Genomic DNA, 26013 nt, shown 5'->3' with positions numbered 1-26013 from the left:
TCTATTGTGACCAGAGCCATTCTAGTACCTGAGGCAGAGGCCATGGAGCCATCCTCAGTGCCCAGGCCAACTTTGCTTCAATGGAGCCCTGGCTGCGGGAGGGGAAAAGAGAGGCAGAGAGGAAGGAGAGGGGGAGGGGTGGAGAAGCAGATGGGCGCTTCTCCTGTGTGCCCTGGCTGGGAATTCTGCATGCCAGGCCGATGCTCTACCACTGATCCAACCAGCCAGGGCCCAGGAAAACATTTTTGACTTCACTGATTCTGTCAACCCTATGTTCACTCTGTAAGCATAGATATAAAAGATGAGGCTAAATTCTGGCTGTAGTGGTAATCAAGCATTTACCTTTTCTCAACACAATAGTTTTGTGACAATGGGGCATAGGGCTGAGTGGCAGGGTGGAGCTTTTCTTGTCTTGTAGGTCTCCTCCTGCTTGAACACACATATTTTTCACTGGCACCCTGCTTCCCACTCGGCTTACTGTTACTCCTGGTGCCCAGGAGAGAAACAGAAGCTTTCTAAAAACTTCCTCAATTTGAGTAACTTTTGAAACCTTTCTCTGAGCCCCAGGGAATTGTGACCCATTATGGAAAAATAATGAGGAGAAGATGCCGGTTTCTATCTGCCACTATTTATGATTGAGAGATAAACACCTTTACATTTTTCTAAAATCTTGTTCGTTCTTGCCTTGTCTCTTTCTGAAAAAGAGTTGGCGATGACATTCTACAGAAGAAGCTTAGCAAAGAGGATTAAAAGTGGTTCTAGATTCCAATTAGTAATGTGTACCTTCTACCACTCTGTGCTGTAGAGGGCGAGTCTTAGCCAATGGCTTCCCAGGAAAATGAAACCTAAAAGAAAACAAAATCCAAGTTATTTAAAACAATTTTTTTTAATTTATTTATTGATTTTTAGAAAGAGAGAAGAAGAAGAAGAAGGGTCAGGGAGAGGGAGGGAGAGAGAGAGAGGAGGAAACATCAATTTGTTCTACTTATATTTATGCAGTCACTGACGGATTCTTTTATGTGCCCTGAACCTGTAAGCTTGGCATGTGGAAATGACGCTCTAACTAGCTGAGCTACTTGTCCAGGGAAAAATCCAAATTCTTAATAAATTCCTCAGCTTCAGCTCTTAAGCTTTGCACTTTATAGTGCTCATACCAGCATCTGTTTCATTCTTTTAATGAAATAACATTGTCTTGATGAGATGTCTGTGCCTTGATTGTCCATGTGTTGACAGCAATTTTAGATTGGGTATTCCTAGCGATCACGATTGCTATGCTGAGCAGTCTGCAAAATAGGAATAGCCCCAGTGCTGAAACTTCTCTTGGGGAGCTTTCTGCAGATTTTGGGAGCTACAGAACTCTCTGCATACCTTGACATTTAATGAACTTTATTCAAAAACAGTGGATCCCTATTTTCAAGAAAAACATTAGAACCAGGTCATGTTTTGGGTGGAGAAGCCCAAGAAGTTGACATTAAGCAGATAGGGCAAACATCCCCCAACTCCTTTTCAATCATGTTAGCTCCTCTTCTATCATCTCCTTGTCTTGAGGTGGGTAATCTGATAATTAGCAAATCAAATGTTTTCTAGAACTTTGGGAGCACTTCCCTGGAAACCAAGCAATTATAATTTGAAAGCTATGACAGAAAACTCAAGTCTGTTAGCTAAAACTGCAATTGGGAGACTGAGCAGAATTTCCAAACTGTTCACTTTTTTTTTCTAAAAATGAGAACTACTCCCTAATCTAGAGGACTAATTGGACCCATGATTCTTAGAAGATTGATTTTAGAGCTGGCAAGTTTAGGGTTGAAATATTCATGACCTTTTTCTGAGAAGGAACACTTGTACCTGGATTGTGATTTTGTTCCTTGTCTTTGAGATAAACTTAATTTGATTTATGGGGTCAATCTCTAACCTTTTGAGTTGCCAAATTAGTTGCCAAATGGGGGTGGGGTTGTGGGTGTGTTAATTTTGTCAAGCATCAACTTGAAGACGCAATCGGAAGTCCAGCAAACTTGTCTGTTAGGCCTGGTTTCCTTCTTCCCTTCCCAAATTCTGCCCTCTTTGCCACCTGAGACGTTAATTATAATTCTAGCTCTGATATCAACAGAGTGGTTATGTAACCTGTTAGGATTCGATTTTCTCTTCTGAAAATAAGCAGATATTGCACTGAAATGATCAGTAAGGCCTCTTTAGTTGCTAACGATGGATGATTATGAGGGGTCTGGGCCCTCACAATCACAAGCCATGTCCACAGTGCCTTACGCAATTCCTCAGGCCACTGTTCTTAGACTCCCGCTTACCAGACCCTGGACTTGTGTAACACAGTGGCCTCATGTGGGATAGTTTGAAAGGTGTGACCAAATTTTACCTCAGCCTTAAAAATCCTTCCTTTCCAGATGTTTTGAAATGTTGCCACTGGAGACCTAAGTTTAAATATTATTCTCTCCCAGTATGATTCTTGGACAGATAACACAGATAAGTAATTAACAAGTTATGTGAATTGTTTTTATTTCCTCCATGACAGGAAGATCCTAGAGAAGTGAGAACGCAAGGTAGATGGTGTAGGGGAGGAAAACTTTCTTCTATACTCTTAGAAGTTCTGTGGCTGGGCCTGAGAATTAGGCTGCTATAAGATTGATTAACAGGAGAGAAACATACAAATTTTAATTGATGATTTTCCGTACACACAGTAATCTTCAAAAGGAAAATGAAGACCCAAAGAAGCCATGAGACCTCAAAGCTTATATATATATATAACCTTTAAAACAAACCATGATACATTGTGGGGATGTAACAAAACAAATGGGCTTGGACTAGGGACAGTAAAGTGTGGGACAGTGACAAAAAATATATGTGGGAAATGAATGGCAGATGAAGTATATTTTAGTAAGTTTGTTTGTACAAGGCCATTTTGGCTTCTACTCCCAGTCTCCAGTGGTAAGAATGTTCTTCTTCTCCTGGCAAAATAAGGGCACCTTTCTCAGGGGAAATCTTATCACCTCCATTTAGGTCAAAAGAGGGAGGTCATGGAGCTCTTCCTCATCTACTGTTTCTATCCGCTTAGAATAATCAGGATGCCAAAGCCGAATTTTTTGGGGTGGCTTGTTCTGAACCCCTTCACTGCAAAGGTGGTAGTGGTGAAAAAGGGAAGTCAAATAAAGGCTTTTTAGTCAGAAAAAACTGAAATCCAACCTTGGATCCATTAGGAAGCTATGTGACCATGGGTAAATTATTTAAGCAGTTAAACCTCAGTTTCTATATCTGTAAGGCTGTAGGATCCTCCCTTGGAGGACTGTTGTGAAGACTGAACTCTACGCTGTGTAAAGTGCCAAGAATTCAGCTGGAGCTCCCTGAAAGGACTAGTACCTATTACTTCACAATTTCACCCACTGCGAGAACTGTAATTAGATGTTCTAGTCACCTTGTTGAAAACAAAACTCAAATAGAAGTCTTTGGTATTCAAGGGACAAACAGACACACCTTCCCACTTGAGGAACAACGTTTTAATTTCATAATTGTCTGTGCCTGTAGCACAGTTAGTCTGGGATGCCAAGAAGCACTTGTTTTCCGATCTTCCTCATGCATTCTCCAATAACTTGGAGTTGTTTGGCACATGTTTTGAAACGTGGAAATGGGGACAGTACTCTCTAAACAGTAAAATCATTATGTTGAAAGCTCATTTTATTTTCTTCCATTTGAATACGAACTACAAGTGCTGGAGATAGCCTTTGTTTTTGTTAAGCAGTGGGTTTTCTCTCCCTCTCTTTTATGTGTCTTCCATTAGGGAAGTATTTTTTGATTGCTTACACCATTTATTTTGTGGAAATAAGAGTCTATTGTTCTATCAGGGAAAAAAACCACTTCAATAACCATTTAGAACAAGAAGAAGAAAGGAAAGTATTTTGGAGAAAAATAATTCCTTTCCCATATTTCTCTTAAGTTGTGTATCTTGGAACTAGTTTGCCATTATAAGGAACTTGTCTTTTGTTTATGAAAAAAACCTCTAAGAAGACAAAACCCATAGGATTTGTACATTTTCTTGACTAATTTTCCAGCACGATGCAAAACTGTCATCAAGAATCTCTGTTCTTTGTCCAGTTCAATTTAAAAAATATTTCTTTAGAGCTTACAAAAGATAAAAAACAAAACAAAACAAAACAAACAAACAAGAAACGTCAAACACGTTAAAGGACTCTTCTTAAAAAGTGGACTCTCCTTAGGAACTTGGGAATTAGATTTTTAAAACATTCTCTGAGCTGCCTCTGAAATTTAATCTTGACTATCATTATACTGTCCTCCTCGCAAAGGGTAGCTGGATCTAGCATTCAAGCAGTGTGACCAGGGAGGAGAGAGCGGTCAGACAGTGTGCCCAAGCTGGAGGCTTTATTCACATCTTTTATCTCCGTCCACTACATAGATTGCAGGGCCGTCTCTTTCCCTCTATCCAGACGTGTTTGCATTGGAGGCATATTCGGTAATAATTTTTCTTTGTGTATCCCAGGTGCATTAGTGTGTTCCCTCAGCAAATAGATGATAGATTTCTTGAAGTTGGGGGATCCTGTATAATATTCTTTGGAATTCCAGGTGGTGCTTAATTCAGTGCTGGTCCCTTTGTAGCTATTCCATAAATCTATACTTGTCCATTTATTGGTTGATTATCTGTCAGCTTGATCTGTAATCCAGTAAAAAATTAGAAAGAGGCCTGAAACTCTTTATGCTTAATTTGGCTAACCAGAAAGTATTTCTTTTATTTATTTATTTATTTTATTTTATTTTATTTTATTTTATTTTTTTTGTATTTTTCTGAAGCTGGAAACGGGGAGGCAGTCAGACAGACTCCCGCATGCGCCCGATCGGGATCCACCCGGCATGCCCACCAGGGGGCGATGCTCTGCCCATCTTGGGGCGTCCCTCTGATGCAATCAGAACCATTCTAGCACCTGAGGCAGAGGCCACAGAGCCATCCTCAGTGCCTGGGCAAACTTTGCTCCAGTGGAGCCTTGGCTGTGGGAGGGGAAGAGAGAGATAGAGAGGAAGGAGAGGGGAAGGGGTGGAGAAGCAGATGGGTGCCTCTCCTGTGTGCCCTGGCCGGGAATCGAACCTGGGATTCCTGCATGCCAGGCCGATGCTCTACCACTGAGCCAACCAGCCAGGGCCCAGAAAGAATTTCTAAAGGCAAAATAATTCACTTCTTTCTCTATCCTGACTTGGCTACACACCCCTTTCCTATTGATTAGGTACAAGCAGTAAAAAACAAAGCAAGATGGCAGTGCTTAGCTCAGCTTCACGGTTTAAATGATGGAAAGATCAAGCCAGTTCTCAGATATTTTGTGTTGGATTTGCCAGTTATAGTTTATTACACCCTCATTAAACTGTAAGGCAGATAAACACAGCTTTTGGATGATTTGCAGAAATACTTCCCTCTCATAGAGGAGATAAGAATTGGCTGCTTTTCTATTTTGCTGTGTTTTGTTGAACTCTTCTTTAAGAAATTAGGCAATTGCACTGACTTATCAAGGTTAGTTTGTGAGACAGCACTGGCACGCATTGGATCTAGCCCTGCCATTGTACACAAGACAAAGGCTCAGAGAGGGCAAGTGGGTTATAAGGCCAAACAGCTAGTGGAGGCACAATCTGGACTAAATATTTTGTTTTGTTCCCCACCCACCTTGCTTCATTACTTCTTTTTGATAAATAAAGGGATTTTCCCAGATTCAGAGATAGCCTTAATTTATTTCTTTTCTGATTGACCATTCTCACTTATAAAATGGAGATGTCATGGTAATGAAAATATTTCCAAATTCTACCTGTAACTCATGAAATTTAATGTGGAGAGTTAGATATAAGTGTGAGGCACTTTAACCTACTTAGCAAAAATTTGTCATATAAATTTTTTTTTCTGGTTTGATTGATGTGGATTGTTATTCAGTGATTTTTTTTTATTTAGTTTTATAAATTTGTGGTAAACTGCACATAAAATTTACTATCTAAACCATTTTTAAATGTACTGTTCAGGTATGACCAGGTGGTGGCGCAGTGGATAGAGCGTTGGGCTGGGACGCAGAGGACCCAGGTTCAAAACCCCGAGGTCACCAGCTTAAGCATGGACTCATCTGGTTTGAGCAAGGCTCACCAGCTTGAGTATGGGGCTGCTGGTTTGAGCGTGGGATCATAGACATGACCCCATGGTTGCTGGCTTGAGCCCAAAGATTACTGGTTTGAAGCCCAAGGTTGTTGGCTTGCGCCCAAGGTCACTGGCTTGAGCAAGGGGTCACTCGCTCTGCTGTAGTCCCCTCCCCCCTCCCCGTCAAGGCACATGTGAGAAAGCAATCAATGAACAAGCAATCAACAAACAACTAAGATGCTGCAACGAAGAATTGATGCTTCTCATCTTTTTCCCTTCCTGTCTGTCTGTCCCTATCTGTCCCTCTCTCTGTCTCTGTAAAAGGAAAAAGAAATTTAAAAAATGTACTGTTCAGTAGAATTAAGGGCCTTCACAATGTTATGCTGTCATCATCCCCATCCATCTCCAGAACTCTGCATCTTGCAAACCTGAAACCCATTAAACATTAACTCCCCATTCTGCCCTTTTTCTATCTCTTGGCAACCACTATTCTGCTTTCTGTCTCCATAAATTTGACTAGCCTAAGTATCCCACACAAGTGAAATTATACAAATCATATTTGTCATTTTGTGACTGACTTATTTCACCTAGAATAATGTCCTCAAGGTTCATCCATGCACATCACACGTCACAATTTCTTTCCTTTATAAGGCTGAATAACAGTTCCCATATACAGGTATACATCACAGTTTGTCTATCCATTCATCCATTAGTGGGCACTTGGTTGCTTCCGCCTTCCATTCATTGTGAATAATGCTGCCATGAACTTGGGTGTACAAAACTCTTTGTGAGTCCTTGATTTCGATTCTTTTGGGTGCATGCCCAAAGTGGAATTTCTGGTCATATGGTAAATCTATTTTTAAGTGTTTGAGGAATAACCATAATGTTTTTCATAGTAGCTGCATTATTTTACATTTATACCAACAAAAGGGTTCCAAGTTCTCCACTACCTTGATATTTTCTGTTTTCTCCACATTTTCTATTTCCTGTTTTATTTTTTTCTTTGACAGCCATAAGATAGTGTATTTTCCAGGTTAAACATAAAAGGGCAATAACAGAAAAAGGCCAAAGAGTGAATATCTACCCTTGCTTTTTCTAGTCACATTATGCTAATAAATTTAAATTTTATTGACAATGAATATGATTTTTAAGAGATATATAAAAAATAGCTCTGATGGAACCAAAAAACACAAGCTTGTTATTGTTCTATCATCACAGTTTGAAAGGTGTGGTGGAGACAGCAAACAGAGACTTTCAGATGAAACACAATATTGATATTTGGCATGCTCAGATGATTTTCCACCCAAAGATATGAAATCCCTTTACCCACACTGACCACGCCTCTCCACCAGGGTCAGCCCCTGGCACAGCTGGGAAGTCAGCAGAGGTTGACTTTGGCACCTCTGGCCTTCTCTTGCTGTACCCCCTTTCCTGTGTGATGCTGCTCTCACAGTCCTTGGTGGAGGTGCAGCAGAGCACTTACTACTGGTTGCTAAAGAAACAGATTCTTAGGTGCTGAGTTGAGCTACTGAATCAGAGAATCTGTGAGTGGAGCCAAGGAATCTGCATTTTAATGGACTCTCCCACTTCCACCCCATCATCTTCTGCAGACTGAACTTTAAAAACCACTGAGCTAATAACCACTCCAGCCTTCCAGTTGTTCATGTTCTTCTGCCTGACAAAACCGCTCTTCTGAAGTATAGATGACAGATAAGATTGAGTATGGGTGTTCACCAATGAAATTAGAAAAGCTTCTCTTTGTTTTAGAATATAGTTCTTTGTTTCTTTGTGGAATGCTGGGCTTTTGGAGTTGAGTGAGGAAGGTATTTAAAAAGATTTTAACTCTTTTTAATATTAAAACTTTTAAATATTAATTTAGTTGTTAATATTTAATTTTAATTTTATATTTTTCACAGAGATTTTTGTTACTAATGATTTTATTTACTTATTTATTAATTTTTATTACTAATGATTTTTATTGCTTGGTCTATTGAACAGGCTTGGTAGATTCTTGGGTTTAAACCCTGACACCATTGGTTATTAACTTGATAATGTCACTAATCTACTTACCTGTTCTCAGCTTCACTTTCCTCATTTGTCAAATGGAGACAATAATATAGAAATTGAAGTATTATTTTGAGAAGTAAATGAGATGACTGTGTTTAGAGAGTTGCCTATGCCAATGCATATATACTGAAGGTCTTATATTAATTCCTTGTGGCAAGGGCTAAAGTGGTGAAAACAGCCATGGTTTCCATCTAACAAAGAGCTTAAATCAAATCAAATCAGAGAGAAAGAACTGTAAATTGTTTCAACAGAAAGTAAATGTTGATTTACAGCAAAATGGTGGGATCTTGATAACATTATACAAAGTGAAATAGGTAAATCAGAAAAAAACCAGAAACTGCATTATTCCATACGTAGGTGGGACATAAAAGTGATACTAAGAGACATTGATAAGAGTGTGGTGGTTATGGGGGGGAAGGGAGAGAGGGAGAGGGAAAGGAGGAGGGGGAGGGGCACAAAGAAAACTAGATAGAAGGTGACAGAGGACAATATGACTTTGGGTGATGGGTATGCAACATAATTGAACAACAAGATAACCTGGACATGTTATCTTTGAATATATGTATACTGATTTATTGATGTCACCCCATTAAAAAAATAAAATTATTAAAAAAAAGAAAAGAAAAAAAAAGAAGGTAAATGTTGAGCTTCTATTACATGTACATACAGTTGCAAATGAGGCATAGATATCCAATGATAAGTATAACAAATAAGCTTCCTCATGGAGTCTACATGTGGGAAGTGGGCAATAGAAAATCAACTAGTATACCAATAATTTAATGGATGACACTCAATATTGAGAAGTGCTATGAATGGAGTCAAAGCAGGGTTATGTTAGAGGGATGTATTTGTTTTCTGTGGCTGCTCTAACAACTTACCACCAACTGGGAGGCTTAAAAAAAAAACAAAGATTCATTCTCTCACAGTTTTAGAAGCCAGAAACCCAAAATCAAGATGCTGATGAGGTTGGTCCCTTCTCGGCCCAGTAAAAGGTTCATCACATGTTTCTATTCTAGCTTTTGATGGTTGCTGGAGATCTAGGCATTTCTTGTCTTACAGGAACAAAACTAAAATTTCTGCCTCCATGTTTCCACTACCTGTTTCTCTCTAAGTCTCTGCATCTTCTTCTCTTCATAAAAGTAGACCTGTCATTGAATTTAGGGTCCATTCTAAGTCCAGGGTGGTCTCTTTTTGAGATCCTTAACTTATTTATATCTACAAAGAACTTTTTTCCAAATAGGTTAACTTTACAGGTTGCAGGGGTGAGAACTTAGACATAAATTTAGGCGGGAGGTCATGACTCAACCCACTACAAGAGGGACTGTGTCTGGGTGAGAGGTAGGTAGTCTACTTAGATAGAATGGTTGGATAAGGCTTTTCTGAGGAGGAAACACTCTGACTTGAGACTTGGAGCATGAGAAGGAACCAGCCATTCAAAGATTTCCAGTAAGAGGGGTGAAGGCCCTGGGGTAGAAATAAACTTGCAGGCTCAAGGAAAGGAAAACAGGCCAGTGTGCATGGAGCAATCTGAGTGAGAAGGAGAAAAGTAAAGATATAGGAGGAGGTCAGAGAGGTAGGAGGGGGCAGATCATTCAGGGTCTTATAGTCAATAATTTTATGCTTGCATTTTGTTATTGCTGCTTTAAGAAGGTATAAGAGAGGTTTTGTTCAAGGACAGTAAAAAGTTAGATATGCAATTCTAGATCTCAGGGGTAAGATCTGGACTGGATCTATGCTTGCTAGATCAATATGTCGATTGTGTTTTAAGCTATGGAGCAGGATGTGGTCACCTAGAGAAAGAATGGCAATAGAAAAGGACAAAGTTTTGGGTCATTCTAATATTTAGAATCCAGGAAGAAGATTGAACAAAAGAGAGCAAGAAGGAGTGGGCAATGAATGAGAGGAAAACCAAAACCTCCATGGAAGCCAATAGAAGATAATGTTTGAAGGTGGAATTGCTCAACTGTGTTGGGTGCTGGAGAGAGGCTGAGTAAAATGACAATAGAACACTAACTTGGCAAAATGCACATCAGTGTTTTATTAAAAAATAACTTCAGCCTGACCAGGCAGTGGTGCAGTAGAGAGAGTGTTGGCCTGGGATGCTGAGGACCCAGGTTAGAATCCCCGAGGTTGTCAGCTTGAATGCAGGCTCATCTAGCTTGAGTTTGGGGGTCACCAGCTTGAGCGTGGGATCATAGATATGAACCCATGGTCGCTGGCTTGAGCAAGGGGTCACTGGCTTGGCTGGAGCCCCCAAGTCAAGGCATATATGAGAAAGCAGTCAATGAACAACTAAGGTGTTGCAAATGTGAGTTGATGCTTTTCATCTCTCTCCCTTCTTATGTGTCTGTCCCTGTCTGTCCCTATCCCCCACCTCAAAAAAAAATAGCTTCAGTGGAGTGATGGAGTTGAAAATCCAACTGAATTAAATTGAAGAATGAATGGAACATGAGGAGGTGAAGACAATAAGTTTAGGTAACTCTCTTAAGATTTTTGTTATAAACAAATGAACATGTAATTTACTATCCAAGCCAGGAGAGTTTTGAGATTGAAAAGGAAAGGACATGCTAAGAATAAATAAAATTATAAAATTTAAAAAATTAGGAAATTGAAACATAATTTATATACTGCAAACTTTATTCTTTTAGATATACAATCGGATGAGTAAAACTACATAGTTTTGAAATAGTTGGTGGCTCTTTAAAGGGTTTTGCAAAAATCATTTTCAAAAATAAAATTCTCTCTAAGAATAAAAATATTATTTATGTATATTTTAAAAAATGAGTCCTCACTATATTGATTTGCTAAACAATAAAAACAACATAAGCAAAATAATTATTTTTGACATATGCTCATAAATTTGAATGAGGTCTTGTTTTTATCTATTCATTATTTTTCTAAAGAATGTACTATTTCCAATGTGGTCTTGTTGAGAATTTTTTCATAAAATTCTCTGCAATCTTCTTCAGTGTTACATTTTTATTAATTAAAATTTGAAATTATGACAATTTCTTTACTGTTCTTTGTAAAACACAGTATTTTAAATGACAGCATCTCTGTATCTCAGCAGGGATATGTGATAAGTTTAGAACAAATCCTGTTAATTGAGGACATCCTCAGTTTTATTCTGTTTTTAAAGGAGGATAATAGACTGTTTAAATATTTGAGCTCAATTTTTTAGTTTATCTTTTCCCCTTTATTTAAATCATCTTTCTTTTCAAATATTTTTGTAAGACAAAATTCTAATATACTCATCTTCATTTATAATTTTCTTGATTACTGTACAAATTTTTGTTATAAAAATCATAGACCTCAATTTCTTTTCAATGCTATATTAAATATTATTTTTTTCCAATAACAAATGCAACTCTATCAAAATAGGCTCCCCACAAATTAAGATATTCTAAAACACAATTATAGAATTTCACAATCAGATCTTTTATAAAGAGTGAACTTTCATTACTTAATATGTTCAGTTTCTTTTTGCTTTTGTAGGGATTAATTTCAGTGCTTTCATATCCGTATGCTTTTTTTCCAATCATTTCAATTTGTGGAAAGCCTCAAAATTTGAAGTTTTTGTGTGTGTGTGTGTGTGTGTTCAGTATATTGACTGCTCTGATTAAAGTTGGCCAGCTGATTCTTAGGACACTTCAATTGATTTGCAAAGTAATATTTCAAAAACAAAACACTTCTAAATTCCAACTGATGTCAGGCAGCACAGAGAGAAAGAATTTACTATGCTGAAATACTTTTTCACATTTAATTATTTAGAAGTTCAGTAACTTTGTATAAATATAAATATATTTCTATTATGATCAGTAGATTATCACAGCCTTTTACATGCAATTATGAACTGTAGGAGCACAATAACCAATTCATAGAACATATCTGCACCAAAGTTCCATTTCGTAGTAATGCTGTGCCTAATAATGACACTGCTCTACCACAGTTGTTTCTGTATTATGACCATACACACAAAAAGTTTATCTTCAGTGTTGACTTTTAAGTGGATTTACAATGGTATTCACAATGCAGTCAAATATTTCAACATTTACAAACTGAACCTCTAAAAACTAGATTGTAGCCCATGAAATAAATTTAATAACCAAACCATAAGTGACATTATCTAATATTACTGATATAGAACAAGCATTCTTTTAATGTTTCCAAAGTTTTTCTGCCAATGAAGTCAACACATTGATAGTCATCACTTCACTTTTTGCACATATAAAAAAAAACTTGGAATACAAATAGGAGAATTAATTTACAAGAACAATTGTTCTAAATGAAAAGTTATGCCTCATAGAATGATATGCACATACATCCTATGTAAGCTACACATGTGAAATTATCATCTTTGGGCATAGTTCTTTTAAACTCCCTATTAAGTTTTGCGATAGATGTTGCTGTTCTTTCACATACATGCATCTTCTGGTTTTGGCCCCCATGGTGACTATTAATGTCAACAATATTTTATGCAATCAACATTCTGTTTTAATGTCAACAAACATTCTTCTTTTCCTCCTTCTCCTTCCTCTTCCAATTCCTCTTCTTGGTGTTTGTCTTTGTTTTTATCTTCTTTAACTACTCCACAAAAGACTATAGGAACATGAAGAAAGGGCATTGCCCTAGTTACCAAGATTGACCCGACCATACAAAAGGAATAACTTGCGAAACCAGAGCTCCTTCAAGCGCTCTCATATCCCCATGCTTTGCTTGATTAGCATTCATATTTACAATGTGTCTTTTTTCTAAAGATCTCAGAGGCCCTGAAACCATACTATTATCAAAGGACTGTGACTCAAATATATGCAAATTTGAATTTAAAAGGAGAATGATTAATTTAGGGGAGGCCTTGCTTACTTGGTGGTAACTTGCTTCTTTTTCCTGTGGTGAGTGTGAGTTTTCTGAATCAGCTAGTCTCTCTGTAGTCGAATGGTGACCCAGCACCTCTCTTTGCTGAATCAGAAGGTGCTGTATGCTCACGTTTCCTTTGGGTTCAGTGACTGCAGGAAGCTCTGTCATGCATACTTTTTATTCACATGACCCATCAGGTAACAAGCAGCAGCAAAGGTTAATTCCCCCTGGGAATGCCAGCAGGACTACTCACTCAGAGGAAATGCTTTGTGATAAAAGAGTCACCTGCAACTAAAGGCTTTTATTCCTTTTCCAAGCTGGTTTCACATTTGAATATTGCTTATATGGAAAAAAGCCAGTGGTATTTTGAGTGTGTGCACGTTACTTTTTAAGTCGAGGTGATTCTAATATGTTCAGCAGAAATCATGAATGACTAATTTGGGTCTGCTTGTTACAAAAACATCTGTGTGATTTCTTTTTCTGATAAGTATATTTGATTGTGAGTACTCTAGAAGATTCTGCCTTTTCCATTTTAATACTCTTGGTAGATATTTATTTAGTGCTTATTGTGTGCAAAGCTCTATAGTAGACATTGGGGAGGAAGGTTAATGGAAGAAGAGAGGAAAGAAGCATCACGATGACAACGGAGGCTCAACCCTCAAAAGCGCTCGCTATCCCGAGGAGGAGGCAACACACACAGATGCACATGAGAAAGGAGGGAAAGTAGTTAGTCTCTGATGTGGGCTAAATGTGGTAGGAAATCTCCAGTTTCCAAACTAGGACTCTAAGGCTGGAGTTGTGGCTGCTGCTATATTTCATGCTAACAGTATCCTTTCAGATCTTTGGATTCCAAACATTCATGCAATCATCACATGTCATTAATCAGCCCACGGTAAATTGATATTATGAAATTTAACTGGAACTAATATAAAATATAAAGAAAAAGGGGAAACAATCTCCAAATAACTTGAAGCTATTTTATTTTCTAAGAATAAGTAAATTAAAAAAAAAAAGCTGAATGTGCTTTCTGTTCTGAACAATATCTTTCTAACTCATATCGCTCCTGTTCCTCCCTCTCCCAGTCTTAACCGTAGTAAGTAGCTCTTTAAAAATAATCATTAATCAAGGGAAGAAATCATGAAAGAATGGTGTTCAGGCAATTTCACCATGAAGGAAAAGGAAGGAAAGAATTTTTCCAAGGGAATGTTTAGTATATTTTCATAGAATCTTAAAATCAGAAAGATGTTTAGAGATTGAGTTGAATATTCTGTCAATTAAAAATGTCCCCTTTCCAACACCTGGTAGTTGCTCTAGCAATCCTAAAGTTTTCAAGTGCTTCAGGTGACTTTGGGGTGACTCTGTTTGGGTGTCCCACTCTCATTAGGGATTAGGCAGGTCTTCTTAGTCGCAAGTAACAGAAAGCCAGTTTAGTGTAGCTTAAAGAAAAATAAGAATCTATTTCTTTCTGTAAGTGGATAGACATAGCCAAACCCAGGAATTTATAAACTGTCATTAATTATCTTGTCTCCTTTTTTCCTCTGTGTGGGTTTAATATCAGGCATCTTCTTTTTGTGTTGAGGCGATGATGACTACCAGCATGAATAAATAGTCTTATATCATCCTTTCAAATAAGGATTGTAGTAAGAAGCCCTAACTACTTTCTCAAAAGAAGTTGGGGGGGGGGGGGAAATCCTAGGCAAAGTTCTGATTGGGCCAGCTAGGGCCACATGTCCACTCTTGAACTCAGGGGATGGATTACTCTGGCCGGGCCTTGAAGTTGCCGAGTGTGATCAGTCCCACTTGAACTGTGTGGACTTAAGATAGGACAGAGTAGTTTTCCAAGAACTGTTATGTATCTAAACATGTATATTCTACTACATACCTTCTAACTCAACATGTCCAAAATAGCATTCTTCATCTTTTCTTCTTAAATCAGCTCCTCCATCTTTATTCTCTCTTCAGAGAATGACTGTGCCATCTTCTACTTAGTTGACCAAAGCAGAACAATTGGAAACAATCTAGATTTTTCTTAATCTTCATAACGAATCCCCAAGTCTTTCCAGTTTGACTTTACTATTTTTTAAATTTGTCCATTTCTATGCAATCTGATCATACAGTCATTCAGGTTCACCACCATCTTTGGATTTCTGTAAGCTTTGTAACTGGTATCCCTGGCCTCAGTCTAAAGAAGTGCTCTGCAGTCCAGATACGTTCCTCACTGGCAAACAGAGTGACCTTTTCAAAGCAAAATTCTGATAATTTCACAGCCCAGTTGAAATTACTTCAGTAGCTTTTCATTTCCCTCAGGATAAGATGCAGAACTCCTCGCATAGTTAAAAAGGTTCTTCATGATTTGACCATTGTATACACTGGTACAATAGGATATAAATTTACTTTGGTTGTCGGTTTTGCTTGGTGGCACTTTCAAACTTTATTTTTATAATAATGGATTTAGAATAAAGCAAGATGCAAAATTTGAGTAATATTAAGGTAAAATAATTAGAGTAGATAGTAACGCTCACAGAGACCTGCCTCCCTTCCACTGCTGGGCACATCGATGATCTTTCTCTGCCCCCTAAGGTTGGATGCCTACTTCTGGCTATTGATTTATAAGCAAGTCATTTAAATGCTAGCATGAGGCCTTCCAGAGCTCTCTTTCCTTCTGACAAAGTGATTTTCAATATTTTCAGATAGTGCCTCTTTGTCAGCTTGGATCTCGAAGTGGGAGTGAGGCTAAGCAGGTTTTGCCAGCAGCTTGTGATAAACATGGTGTAGGGATGGAAGAAAACCTTTCAATGTTAAGCAAATGTCGGGCATGTTTGTTGCTACAGCATAAACATTGTCTTACCTGAGGCAGTAGCATCCTCTCCGTTTCCCTGAAGGCAACTCTTCTCACTATTCTGCTGTTAAAAATCCAGGTGCAGTTGAGAACCACTGTTTTGTGGCATCTAACTTAGTGCCATCTGTATATTAGATGTTTGATTAATGTTTCTAGAAGAGAATACACAGAGGCAAGTTAAAGTCGGTTGAGGCCCCAGGAACAGAAGAAAATATAGGGCTCTTTGTCATTAGGAAAAAGTGTAAAGTTGGGGTTTTGTGGGGCTCTTCAGAAGTCGGAGCCCAGGGCGTGTGCCTGGTGTGCCCACCATTAAATCCTCCTCTGAGAATAATATATCATATCTTAAATGATTTAAATATGATCTTTTCTGAAGTTAGGAGGACATATTTTTGGCTTTTCTATATAATGATCAAGGAGAATTAATTATTAAAATGATCTGTGACATTTTATTTCTATTTTATCCTTCATAAATGGCAAATACTATTTTTGGCAAACATATAATCATAATTCCAACACATATTCTAGTTCTGTTTAGAAGTTGTATACCACAACCTTTTTCCAAGTTGAATTTATAAATACCTAAGGAACTTTTAGCATAATTAAATATGTTTTCTTCCCTAGGATAGAAATGTAATGCTTCCAACTTTGTGAAAAGCACATAAATGACTACCAGTGGAGGTGTGTATTGCACATATATTACAATGTCTGTGTTTGAAGTTAATCTTTTTCCCAAACAGGTTTAAGAGAGGTCTAAGTGAATGCTTGTAAATTTGAGTCAGTGTTGGAGAGCAGTAAAAACAAGTAAGGAATGAGCAGATTTCAACAAGACAGTCCTTTATTGCTATAAAACTACTCTATGCCCACCCCACCCTAAAAATCATTGCAATAGGTAACTATGGGACTCATAAAGAACAAAAAACACTTACACTGAACTACAGCAAACCCTGCAATTAACAATGCTGAGACAAGCCATAAGATTTCCCAGGGATGATCACATTCTCTTTCTCTCTGAATGAAGACTATCCTCTTCTTTAGGTTTGTATGTTTGGCCCCCTGAAAGTTTAATATCTTCTGCTGATTTTGCTTATGGGTTGTTGCTTGATTCATTCATGGAGTACAAATTCAAACCTTTTCACATCTCTAAGTATCTAAGTACGACAAGAATTTCTAACCTGGGATAAAGTGTAAACTCGGTTTAGATGCTAGTGCATGGCCCTGACTGGGTAGCTCAGTTAGTTGAAGCATCACCCCGATATACCAAAGTTGCGATTTGATCTTCAGTCAGGGCACACACAAGACTCAACCAATGATGCCATGAATAAGTAAAACAGCAGGTCGGTGTTTCTCTTTCTCTTTCTTTCTCTCCCTTCCTCTCTTTTAAAATATAAGTTAAAAAAAAAAGGATCAACCAGTGAATGCATGAATTTTTAGAACAGCAAACTACTGTTTCTCTTTCTCTAAACTTAACACATAAAAAATAAAAAAAGATAGTAGTTTAAGTATATTTCATTATTATTTAAATAGTCACAAGTTTTGAAATGCTTTTTGAGAGTAGTATAGTAATAAAGATGTTTCTATGGATGCCTGACCTGTGGTGGCGCAGTGGATAAAGCGTCAACCTGGAAATGCTGAGGTCGCTGGTTTGAAACCCTGGGCTTGCCTGGTCAAGGCACATATGGGAGTTGATGCTTCCGGCTCCTCCCCCCCTTCTCTCTCTCTGTCTTTCTCTCCTCTCTCTCAGTCTCTCTCTCTCCTCTCTAAAAATGAATAAATAAAAAAATGGAAAAAAAAATTAAAAAAAAAAAGATGTTTCTATGGAGAAATTTCTTGCTTAAACTTAAAATTCAAACTATGTACAATTTTAGTATAGAAATGTATATTATCACTACAAGTATTTGTTGTATTTTATGACTAGAAATTTGATTCAGAAGTGTCCATTTTTTTTAAATTTTGATTCAATAGATTTATTTTTTATTTATTTTTTTTGATTCAATAGATTTAACTTTTACCTTCTTTAAGAAGTTTTCTGTTTCATTATATACATGTACTAATTTATCAGATCAATTTTTATACACAAGTTCCATATCTTTTTGCTTTCTCTCTTTCATTCTACATATACACACACATTGTCAAGTAACAGAAATGGAAATGATTTAAATGTAATTGTATTAGTAATAAATTATGTATGTGCCATGAAGAGATTTTTATACTGGTATATTTTAAAGAAACTTTTAGATTTTCTTAAATGTTTGAATCCTCAGTTTTTTTGTGGTATAGTGAGCCTGTTTTACAATGTGCCATCTCTTTCATTAAAATGACATTATAAAATCCTTTAAATGCCAAAAATTACATGGTTTTCAACTCTTCCATTTTATAGATTCCCATATAGAAATTTTATAGATTGCCATATAGAAATTTTAAACATTTTAATAAATATAGACTTTTATTTAAAGAATTGGAATATTTCACCTTTTTTCAAGAAGCTCATTTAGGTTACACAGTTCACTAACTTTATAATTAAACTGCCCATTATATCTGAATAAAGCTGGAAACAAAATACAATTAAGCCTTTATTATCATAACTTCCATAAGATCTGTATTTCATTGACTATTGTCATCATTATTATTGAGAACATAAGGGACTGCTCATAGTGTCTAGAATTTAATCAAGGTGTAGCTTCTCTTATGCAATGGAGTGTGTGTGTGGGTAGGTGGGGGGAAGTGGTTAACCTTGAGTACAGGCAATAAGCAGTTACAGTATTTGTGAAGAACATATAGAAACAACTTCAAGCCAACAAAATGCCAGTCTTCTTTCATGATGACCACACACCAGCATTTCTAAACAATGGCAATGACCAATGGGCAATCCTCCCCATTGGGTGCACTGCTTCAAAGCCTTTCTCTCACCCTGTATTGGTATGCCGATGCATTGGACCCAATTTTTTAAGCTAAATTGCTTATTATTTCAAAGAAGTTACCTATTTCAAAGCACTAACATTTTATTAAAAAAAAATTTAGCCCACTCTTAAATGATCTTTAGTTTCAAACAATTAAGTCATTTCAAGGCATGGAAAAGCTTTGTTTTCATTTGATGATAAAGAACAGCCATTTAATATGATTCTGAGCTGAGAAAGCTGAGGGGTTTTTGAGGTGGCCTTTCGATGGGTAATGCAGTCATAATTTCAAAAGACTTTTCAGTGTCTTCCCTGATCTCTGTACTGATCTTTTCTTCTTTTATCTCCCTTACTGTAAATGTAGGCAACTATACTTGGCAATTAAAGATAAGCATAGGTAGCTGACTAGAATTGGGACTCTGTCCACAAAGAACACATGCCTGAGTAATTAAGATATCAATACATCATTTTTATAGTTCTCATAATGTGTTTGCCTAGGACATCACCACAAATTATTCACAGAATGTGATTTCATTTCATTGAAAACATTAAGCGAACAATCATAATAATGCTTTTTTCCCCCTCACAATAGCTCAATCATTTATTATGCCTTTTAATAGTCTAACAATCATGTATGAAAACTTAAAGCAACCAAGAATAAGGTGATTAGAACACATTTACTTTACATCTGTTTAGATAAGAAGCGTTTTATGGTAAAAAACATCTTGACGCTAAATCCCCCATTTACTAATTGTGGGGTAACTTTCCTGATCTGAAAAGGAAGAACGATAGTAGCTAATATAACCCTGCTATGGGGTTGCAATGAAGAATAGAAGAACAATGTATCTGAAATGACTGAGAACTTAAGCAGAATTGGCCGACTGAAAACTCTACAGGCCAGACAACAGCACAAATGTGTGAATCAGGCTCAGTGTAAGGATAAGGGCAGTGGGTGAATGGTTGGGCTGAAGAATGTGAACTGTGGCTAAATCCATTCAAATGCACTTGTTTGCTTTGTAAAATGTACCAGTCAAACAAAAGAGTCTGAGTACCACTGATTTGTGACTCTAACTCAAATGTGAATACAGAGATGTAAGGGTCTTATTTATAGAGATCTGTAGAGAATGCCCATTTTTTAAGATAAAAGAAAAATATCTAATCATTGAATATACCTGTCTCACAGCAGAAAGATTTTAGATTTTTTTATTTATTGATTTTTAGAAAGAGGAGAGCTGCAAAGAGAGAGAAAGAGAAAGAGGGGGGAGTAATGGGAAGCATCAACTCATAGTAGTTGCTTCCTGTATGTGCCTTGACCAGGCAAGCCCAGGGCTTTGAACTGGTGACCTCGGTGTTCCTGGTAGATGTTTTATCCACTGCGTCACTACAGGTCAAGCTAACTGCAGAAAGATTTTAGATTAATTATTAGGAAAAACTTTTTAAAGGCTTCCAAATTATATTATCCATATAACAGTTTGAAATATAAATATAGTCATAAAGTACCCACATATCCGTGATGATAGAAAGCAGTATTTCTACCTCTTCAAACCTCTACTGTTTCCCTCCTCAACTGTGTAAGATTCCTGAGAGGTACCCTTGGTGGGTCAGTGGGTAGAAGAAAGATTGAACAGGAGCTGCTGCTCTGGCTCTTCGCTATGTTTTAGCTGCTGTCCCATCTTACTGTTTATCTGTGGCTGTTCCGCCATGTACTGAACACTGGCTGACTCCAAGTCCTCTAAAGTTCATAACAATGTCCCATTCTTGGTGAGAAGATTACAGCTGTCTTGTTTTTCATCAACAAACTCAGCTATTTTTCTCCCCATATATATTTCTGTCTTGAGTGCAAACTTTCCAGAAAGAACTGGCTGAAACAAGAAAAATGATGGACAAGAATGAAAAGGTTGTGTGTAACATAAGGTAGAACATACTTGGAGAAGAAAAGAATAGGGAGGAAGTAATAACAGAGAAGTTAATTTATATTTAACTTACATACTAGTTATTTTGGGCGCAGATTAGAATAATCAGAATATAAGCTAATAATAAAAGTTTTCTCAGCTAAAAATAAGTATTATAGAAATGGAAAACTTTTACAGTATTCCACACAAAATCACTGAAAAGAGCTCTATACCTAAAAACTCTTGCAGCATTTTAAATAATCATTTATTTCTTAAATAAGTAAGATACTCACATAATCAAAATAGAAAATCATGTACAAAAGTATCTATGGAGGAAAGTCTCTATCACATCTCTGTCTCATCACCCTTTACACAAGTGGTGGCATTCTACACATACTTTTCTGGGCCTTTAATTTTATTCATTTAACAGTATTACTAAAGTATGTTCTATACCTTCTAATAAATGAACTCCGTTCTTCTTTAAAAAAAATTTCCCCCAAACACTGTAATGAACTTTTATCTTTTTTTTTTTAATAAATACCTTTTAAGTTTTATTTATTCATTTTTAGAGAGGAGAGAGAGAGGGAGAGAGAGGAGAGAGAGACAGAGAGAGAAGGGGTAGGAGCTGGAAGCATCAACTCCCATATGTGCCTTGACCAGGCAAGCCCAGGGTTTCGAACCGGTGACCTCAGCATTTCCAGGTCGACGCTTTATCCACTGCGCCACCACAAGTCAGGTGAACTTTTATCTTTTTTGAAGACTAACACAGCCAGTTCAAAGTCAATAAATCCTATCCAAATGCTCAGAACGTTAAAAAAAGCTTTTAGTACCTTTTCATCATGAGCAGGCAATCAGGGATTAATTACTATATACTGTGTCTGTAAAGTCATGGTGCACTTTTGACCGGTCACAGGAAAGCAACAAAAGATGATAGAAATGTGAAATCTCGCCCTGGCCGGTTGGCTCAGCGGTAGAGCGTCGGCCTAGCGTGCGGAGGACCCGGGTTCGATTCCCAGCCAGGGCACACAGGAGAAGCGCCCATTTGCTTCTCCACCCCTCCGCCGCACTTTCCTCTCTGTCTCTCTCTTCCCCTCCCGCAGCCAAGGCTCCATTGGAGCAAAGATGGCCCGGGCGCTGGGGATGGCTCTGTGGCCTCTGCCCCAGGCGCTAGAGTGGCTCTGGTCGCAATATGGCGACGCCCAGGATGGGCAGAGCATCGGCCCCTGGTAGGCAGAGCGTCGCCCCATGGTGGGCGTGCCGGGTGGATCCTGGTCGGGCGCATGCGGGAGTCTGTCTGACTGTCTCTCCCCGTTTCCAGCTTCAGAAAAATGAAAAAAAAAAAAAAAAAAAAAAAAAAAGAAATGTGAAATCTGCACCAAATAAAAGGAAAACTCTCCCAGTTTCATACCTATTCAGTGCAGTTCAATGTGGGCTCACACACAGATTTTTTAGGGCTCCTTAGGTAGCTATCCTGTATAGACTCTACAGACTCGTCACTGACTGATGGCCTACCAGAACGGGGTTTCTCCACCAAACTGCCGGTTTCCTTCAACTGCTTATCCCACCGAGTAATGTTATTCCTATGTGGTGGTGCTTCGTTATAAATGTGCCGGTATTCACGTTGCACTTTGGCCACAGATTCGAATTTAGCGAGCCAAAGAACACACTGAACTTTCCTCTGTACCGTCCACATCTTGACTGGCATGGCCGTGGGCTGCTCTGCTGTATACACGGTGTTATGCCATCATCTGTGCATACACACATGCTGCCACATCATCCTACAGAAACTGGGAGGGTTTTCCTTTTATTTGGTGCAGACTTCACATTTCTATCATCTTTTGTTGCTTTCCTGTGACTGGTCAAAAGTGCACCATGACTTTACGGACACACTGTATATTGGAGTCCTTCTGACATTAAAAAAAGCAAAGAAAAGAAAAAAAAGATATCAGGCAGACAAACAGAAAAAAGTAACTTAGAGAGAATGAAGATTATTCATGAGGAAGAAAACTTTAAAGAGATATATAATGGCCATGGCCAGTGGCTCAGTGGATAGGATGTCAGCCAGGCATATGGACGTCCTGGATTTGATCCCTGGTCAAGGCACACAGGAGAAGTGACCATCTGCTTCTCCCAACTTCCTCTCCTCCTTCTCTCACATTTTTTCTCACGCTGCCAGTGGCTTGACTGGTTTGTGTGTGGTCCTGGGTACTGAGGAGAGCCCCCATGGAGTACAATAACCTTAGGCTCTAAAAATAGCTCATACTTGAGCATTGGCCCCAGACAGAGGTTGCCAGGTGGATCCTGGTTGGGGCACATGAGAGACTCTGCCTAATATCTCTCTTCCTCTCACCGAAAAAAGAAAAGATAAAGAAAAAGAAAAAAACCTTAGAAATACAAGGAAAGAAAATGCATACATTAAATAATAATTGCAGAAAATAAAATGAAATATACAGAGGAAAAGTGGGCTATTTGGTGTTAATAATGTTAGTAGAAATGAAAATACTAATGTTAATATAGAAATTGGAAAATAAACTTGAGTTAATAATTTAGAAATTAGAAAAAAAATACAAAGATTTGGAAAATAAATAAACAAGTAAAAAAAATCAGGACCACCTGACCAGGCGGTGGCACAGTGGATAAAGAGTCAGACTGGGACACAGAGGACCCAGGTTTGAAACCCTGAGGTTGCTGGCTTGAGCTCAGGCTCATCAGCTTGAGCACAGGGTCACTGGCTTGAGCCCAATATCACTGGCTTGAGCAAGGGGTCACTCACTCTGCTGTAGCCAACCCCCCCCATCAAGGCACAGATGAGAAAGCAATCAGTGAACAACTAAAGTGCCACAATGAAGAATTGATGCTTCTCATATCTCTCCCTTCCTGTCTGTCTGTCCCTCTCTCTGACTCTCTCTCTGTCTCTGTCAAAACAAAACAAAACAAAACAAAACAGGGCACTGGCCGGTTGGCTCAGCAGTATATCATTGGTCTGGCATGTGAAAGTCCTGGATTTGATTCCTGGTCAGGGCACACAGGAGAAGCATCCATCTGCTTCTCCACCCCTCCCCCTCTCCTTCCTCTCTGTATCTCTCTCTTTTCCTCCCACAGCCAAGGCTCCATTGGAGCAAAGTTGGCCTGGGTGCTGAGGATGGCTCCATGGCCTTCGCCTCAGGTGCTAGAATGGCTCCTGCCAAAACAGAGCAACACCCCAGATAGGCAGAGCACGGCCCCCTGGTGGGCTTGCCGGGTGGATCCTGGTTGGGCGTATGCGACAGTCTGTCTGTCTCCCCACTTCTAACTACAGAAAAATACATAAAAAACAAAAACAAAAATCAGGACCAATCCCATGAAACCAAATACTAGAATAATACAAGTTACAGAAATAGTAAACAGAAAAATCAGAGAAGGTGAAATCATCAATAATATGATTTCATATAATTCTGAGTTTCCCAATCAAGAGTTTCTATCAGTGAATGAAAATGTATCCATTACAACATACAACATTTTATGTACAGGCAGTCTGGGTATGAACAAGATAGGTTCTGTCGGTTTGTTTTTAGTTTAATTTTTATGTAATTTGGAACAGGTATATTTACCTATTAAATGCAACTTAGATGTTTGTCTTAACATAGTGTTTATTTTTACCTTTCTCTTCATATAAATACTTAAACATCTTCTTATACAACCTTAAACAATCTCGGATGATGCAGAAGATGATGGACTTGCTGGAGAGGATGGGACTGGTGTCAGAGTCAGGGTTTGATTCTGCTGCTGGAGTCAGTTTCTTGAAGTAGCATCAAGGGGGGTTTGTACAGAGCTTTTCTTTTTCTCATCAGGCCTTCAGTTACTGTATAGTAAACTTTGGTGAACCTCTCTGTATCAGGATCTTGCTCTTGCCATTCCTGCTTCAATGAGACGAGAAGCATCAACTAACTCTTGTAGAAAACTTTTTCGGTTCTGGAGTTTCTAGGTCCCTGCCTTCTTCCCTAAATGCTGTCATCTGCTGCTCTAGTTCTGTAAGGTTCTTCCTCGGTTAGTTCTTTGCCATGGGAGTGAAGTAACTCTAATATCACTGTATTAGGACACTTGGGAAAAAAAGAGAAAGGCCTGCAAGCTTTAAGAGAGTAAAAGCATCATATAAAATATTAGAAGTTAAAGTGGCTGCCAGTTTTGTTTTTTTTTTAGTTAAATTTATTAGGGTGACACTGGCTAACAAAATTATACAGGTTTCAGATGTACAGTTCTACAACACATCACTACACTGTAATGTGTGTTCACCTCCCAAAGTCAAGTCTCAGTCCATCACCATTTATTCCCCCATACCTTCTCCCACCTTCCTCTACCTCATCCTATCCCCACCCATCCCAGGCCTCCTGCAAGGCAAGCACCACACTGTTGTCATGTCAATGAGTTTTGTTTCTCTCTCTCTCTCTTTTTTTTTGCTGAATCCCTCCACCGTTCTCACCCAGCCCTGGGCTGCCTATTTCCTAGTAACAACATTGGAAGCTTGAACATAATGATGCATTGCCTTCAAAACTATGAAGGAAAGTAATTTATATACTAGAATCATTTTTTCAGCCAAACTAACAATCAGGTTAAGAGTTGAATAACAATTTCAAATATCCTATTTTATACATATGTTCTCAGTAAGCTTCTGGAGGACAAACTCTACTAAAAGAAGGGAGTAAATGAAGACGATGATAATGTGGGACTCAGGTAACAGGAGATGCAGTACAAAAAAGAGATAGAAAAATAATGGGAGATTTCTGAATGATAGCTGTGTAGAGAGGTTGAATAGTGATCAATCTAGCTAGACAGAGAACAGAAATCTCCAGGAGGATGTTTACAAGGTCTCTGGCACAAAAAAAGGGGGGGGGGGAGAGAATCTGAACAGACACTTCTCCCAAGAAGACATACAGATGGTCAACAGATATATGAAAAGATGCTCATCTTCACTAGCTATTTGAGAAATGGAAATCACAACTACAATGAGATACTACTTCACACCTGTTAGATTGACTATTATCAACAAAACAGGTAATAACAAGTGTTGGAGAGGCTGTGGAGAAAAAGAATCCCTTATTTACAGCTGGTGGTTCCTTAAAAAATTAAAAATAGAATTACCATGTGACCCAGCAATCCCTCTACTGGATATCTACCCATAAAGACACAGACACCCCCATGTTTACCACAGTGCTACTCACAGTGGTCAAGACATGGAAACATCTTAAGTGTCCCTCAATAGAGGATTGGATAAAGAAGCTGTGGTACATATATACAATGAAATACTACTCAGCTGTAAGAAATAGTGACACAATGACATTTACAACAATATGAATAGACCTT

Source organism: Saccopteryx leptura, chromosome 4 (assembly GCF_036850995.1).
Source record: "Saccopteryx leptura isolate mSacLep1 chromosome 4, mSacLep1_pri_phased_curated, whole genome shotgun sequence".
Classification (NCBI taxonomy): Eukaryota; Metazoa; Chordata; class Mammalia; order Chiroptera; family Emballonuridae; genus Saccopteryx; species Saccopteryx leptura.
This window is presented reverse-complemented; position numbering follows the sequence as displayed.